This window comes from Ixodes scapularis, unplaced genomic scaffold, assembly GCF_016920785.2.
Source record: "Ixodes scapularis isolate PalLabHiFi unplaced genomic scaffold, ASM1692078v2 PGA_scaffold2__306_contigs__length_199485367, whole genome shotgun sequence".
Taxonomy (NCBI): Eukaryota; Metazoa; Arthropoda; class Arachnida; order Ixodida; family Ixodidae; genus Ixodes; species Ixodes scapularis.
The window spans coordinates 56,491,579-56,496,371 of NW_024609857.1; positions in this window are offsets into that span (position 1 = coordinate 56,491,579).

Consider the following 4,793-nt stretch of genomic DNA (forward strand, 5'->3'; position numbering starts at 1 on the left):
TTAAAAGAGCGAGCACGAAAGGATCACTTTAAAATCACCTCAAATCAGTTCACGGTGAGAAACTCGCTACGGGAACCTCCGGTTTCCTCACTATGGGTAGTGCAAGGGCTACCTACGCGGTTATGTTGTAATTTTCATAGTGGTACATAGATGCTTGGCTTTGCACGTGCTTGAACCAGCAGAGGAAGTTGAAGTATCCCCACTCAGTGTTGTGAAAAAAATTTCACCAGGCGGCGATCCCCCAAACATCTCGCCCCGAATTAGTACCTCTGGTTGCCTGACGGCTGCAACCATCCAACGGCCGTTGCAAACGCATCCGCATGGTTTTAAGGTGGGACGCACGTTAACGATGCTGCTGCTCACATATGGCATCCCACACGTTCGGATCTGCTTATATGCTTTCAGGTGTTCATCTCAAACTATCGTTCACGCTTCCCTTTCACGTTGCGCCATCTGTGAGCAGCAGCGTCAAACAGACGGCTTGTTACCGTTTTGCTCTCGGTGGCAGAGGAATAACAGGACTTGTTTCACTCGAATCTTCAGTCGTGAAATTGAAGTATGATAAATTCACCACCTAAAGACACCTTTTTGAAAAGTTTTATCGCACTCAATTTATTGGCTTATTTATATGAATTGTATTTTCGCCGGTATAGCAGTTGGAAGCACACTGTAGAGTAGAAGCTCTGTGAGCGAAGCTACTGAGTGACAGACATACTCATATGGCCAGTTGCTTCTCAGATTGCAGTACGCACAAATGACACGAACTTGCACGCAAAACGGAAACACTTTGTCTCACACCGTGAAAATTGTGACTGGAAATCAATAATCCTGATCGAGACGTAACAGATGGGAAGTATAAAGGCCGGTTCTCACATGCAGCGAAGCGCTGATGTAGCGCTGCTCACGTCCCGTCAGATATTTATCGTCTGCCATGAGCAACAGTTTTGACGGTGCGATACAGAGCTGGTGGACGCTCCCGTCGGCACGTGCTTAGCGCGAGGTCAGCGCTATGCTTGTAGCGCTCCGCTGCATGTGTGAACAGGCCTTAAGGGGGAGCCAGCGAAACATCTCGTCGCCGGTAGGGAGTAGCATAGAGATCAGTGGAGTAGCCACTGGACGCCATATTTGGATGCGATGTTCGCTGCGCATGCTCAGAACAAGCTCACATCTATAAGCTGATAAGACCGTCAATCTTGATGGCGTGGAATGCACGTTACGAAAGAACTGTCGAAGCTCGCCTTCAGCAGTAAATTCGACGCGTATCGTTGCCGTCTTAAGGTGTATCCACACGACGGACCAAATTGCTGTTTTGGTCCGCGGGCCGCGCATCACGTGATCTTTCGTCACCGTTCTTTGAGGTCCCCCGGCGGTCCGCGGCCCGCGCTTCTGAGAAATGCCAAGCGACTTTCTCGCCCGTACCTTGGCGGCGGACCGCGGCGTTTTTAGTATAATTGAAGCGCTAAGTCTGGCAACAAGCTTACTTTTGTTGTTTGGATTGGAATCCAAAGACAAAGTCGTTTTCTTTTGGCGCCAACTGTTGAAGACGAAGAAGACGAACCTTTTGTTGTGCGACGATGCAACTTTTTACTTCATCGCACTCATGGAGCAATTCCCCGCTCTGTGGGACAATAGTCGCGACGACTACTCAAATAATCATCTAAAGATGTCCCCATGGCTTTTTCGGTTCACTTAAGTCCTCCTCGTCCTCAGTAGTCAACGCCAGGACCACCGCAGCTAAACGTCTCTTTCGTTCAACCTTCATCTTGGCTCCTTACAAATAGCCTCAAAGCAGCTCGCTGCATGCGTTTGGCGGAGTTGTGAGGTCGAGGGTTAGACCGGCTCGTTCGCTCTGTCGTCTGCTCTTTTGGTCCGCCGTGTGGATGCTCATTGCAGCCGGGCGGCCCGCGGGCCGCGCATCACGTGATCAATCGGTCCGCGGCCCGGTCCGTCGTGTGGATACACCTTTACCAACACCAACTTCATGTACCCGCCCGCGCCCTATAACAGAGATATCCTTAGAGAACAGAACTGGGATTTGCAGTAAGGTGTGTTTTGATGGATGTGAGCATCGTACCTTCATGCATTCGTGTAATCACTGGGACGTGATGTAAGTAGGGTGTCCCCGAAAACTATTTACAGGGATTTTTTTTTTTTTTTTCACCGCAAAAATAATTTGTGCATCACCGAGCGATTATTTTCCGCCCAAAGGTAGCGCTAGAGGTCCGAACCAAATGCCGAAGTTTCAGCACGAACCGATATTTTATTCAAAATTTATAAGCAATTTTCTGGAAATTTCAATAGGAAAATGGTGGCCGCCAGATACCGAAAGCGGGCGTAAATGGGCCCCATTTTCCCATTGAAATTTTCAGAAAGTCACTTTTATCTTTTGAATAAAATATCAATTCCTCGTAAAATTTTTGCATCTGGATCAGACCTCTAGCTCCACCTTTGGGAGGAACATTATCGTTCAGCGATGCATAAATTATTTTTGCAATGAAAAAAAAAAAAAGAAAAAAAAAAAACCTCTAATGTTTTTCTTCTTTCGGGAACGCCCTGTACATACCATAAAGAGAGCTGACTCAGTTGCGGTAACCTCTGTAAAATAAACGCCTAATTTATTTTCCACTCTTTTGACGCATTTTAGTTTCGCGTTTTTCCAGTCACTGATAAAGACTTCGTAATCAAGATGAACCAGTGACTTGCAATGGGTCTTGAAAGGTAGACATGTCTAACGGGCTTTTTCTTATTGTGGTACTCTGCGAACCATACCAGAAAACTGGCTAGGATATATATATATATATATATATATGTCACGGAGTGGGTGGTTAAATTAATAAAAATAAAGCAATGATCCACTCTGAGGATAAACGAGAAATTACGGAAAAAGAACAAAAGAGCTAAGTTCGACCGGTGACTAGCGCTAGGTCCACGCCAGGTGTAAAATCAGGAAAGAGAGACGATGACACAGGGAGGATAAGCAAACAAAAGATTAAAAATTTAATAAAGTGAAATACTACGCCGCGGACGGCAAAAGAGCACTCTACACAAACCTCGCTCCAGTTAAACGCAATGGGGTCCCGCGGGCCAGAAACTAATACTAACAAAAGTCACGACACTCGTAAAACAGGATCGAGCCGACAAAACCGCGACGAAATCCCAACACTAACCAAAAACAAGGGCAAACCGAGACGGAACTCGAACGTTACCGCTACCCAAAAGGGACAATCCCCCAAAACAGTCGCGACAGAAAGTAGCGCTGCGTATAAAAACGTCCCAAAGTTCAACAGTTCGTACTTCAGAGCCGGAGGATGAAGTAGACAAAACAAACAAAAAACAGCTTAGCTTTCCGGTAGGTGCTGAGTCCAGAGCAGTCCGTTGTCTGGAGATGTCGGCCGAAGAACGATGTCTCGGAGTCAGGCGGTCCGGTTAGAAGCTTGATGAGGTCGACACCGCGCACCACACAGCCACGCACGCTTCAGCACAACCAACTCAAACACTTGCCCGACAGGCAGGGCAGAAGCCAAAAAAATTAAACGTTCAAAAACTCACGTGCAGGGAGTGACTGCGTCGAGCAGCACCCCGGCCAGCTCCGGGGCTCGACTACCTCCTTTGTTCCAGAACCCCTTTTTATAGGTTCGACTACCGACCAACCTCCCGTTTTCCCGCCTTTCGGGTCAGTCCACTTCCCAGAAAAGCAAAGGTATCCGGCGCCGACCCAAAAGGGAAAACATACAGGCCATCCATTTCCCCCGTACGAGTCCAAAACATCAATTAACGTCGATACGTAGAACCCGACAACAACGACAGGCGCCAGACTGAAGAAAGTCGCCGCCTTCAAAAGGCGCGCCAGCCAGCTTAGACATCTTTGTATCCCGGCGTCGCCTTCGCGTCTCAAATCGGCACCAGAGTCCGCAAACGCACCCCTCCGTCCGCGAAGGCCAAGACACAAATTAACTTTGCCCCGGGGTGAAGCCTAATCTGAGTCGCCCGTCCACAAATACCTACCCCGAAAACGAGCAAACCCGTTGGGGACGTAGAAAGGATAATACGACGGGACGAACTGGAGATTAAAAGCGGCACGGCACTCCCCGTTCCCGGACCGTACCGACACTTAAAGTGGTCCGAGAAAAAAAAAAATAATAATAAAAATGAAAAACAAAATCAAGAAAAGCCTGAATTTGTGACAATATATATATATATATATATATATATATATATATATATATATATATAGGTGAGGCAGAGTAGCTTGAGAACAATGGACCGGGAAAATGTAATAAGTCAGAGATCCGTACTTGCGGAGTTGCTATGCTAGGAGTTTATTGCATGTATTTCGACAGTTTCGCCGAGAGGCTCGGCTTCGTCAGGAGATGGCATACCATCTCCTGATGAAGCTGAGCCTCTCGGCGAAACTCTCGAAATACATGCAATAAACTCCTAGCATAGCAACTCCGCAAGTACGGATCTCTGACTTACATATATATATATATTTGTTGATAGAATAAAGCTGCGCGACGCCAGAAACATGATAATAATAAAGCGACAAAAACATATTTAGAGAGAGAGAAAGAAAATAAGGCACGCTTGACTCGTATATCCGGAGCTCGCAGCTGTGTCACGTGCAGAGTTGTAACTCAACCAAGGATATGCTCCAGGTGCGTCGCGAAAAAAAAATGAAATAGATAGATAACGCAAAAACAGTATAGATCTGCGCGTATTCCCGAGTGTGGGAGGGTAGGTGGAGCGAATAATGTGGTTATATCGAAATAACAATCTAGAGAACTCAATTCATC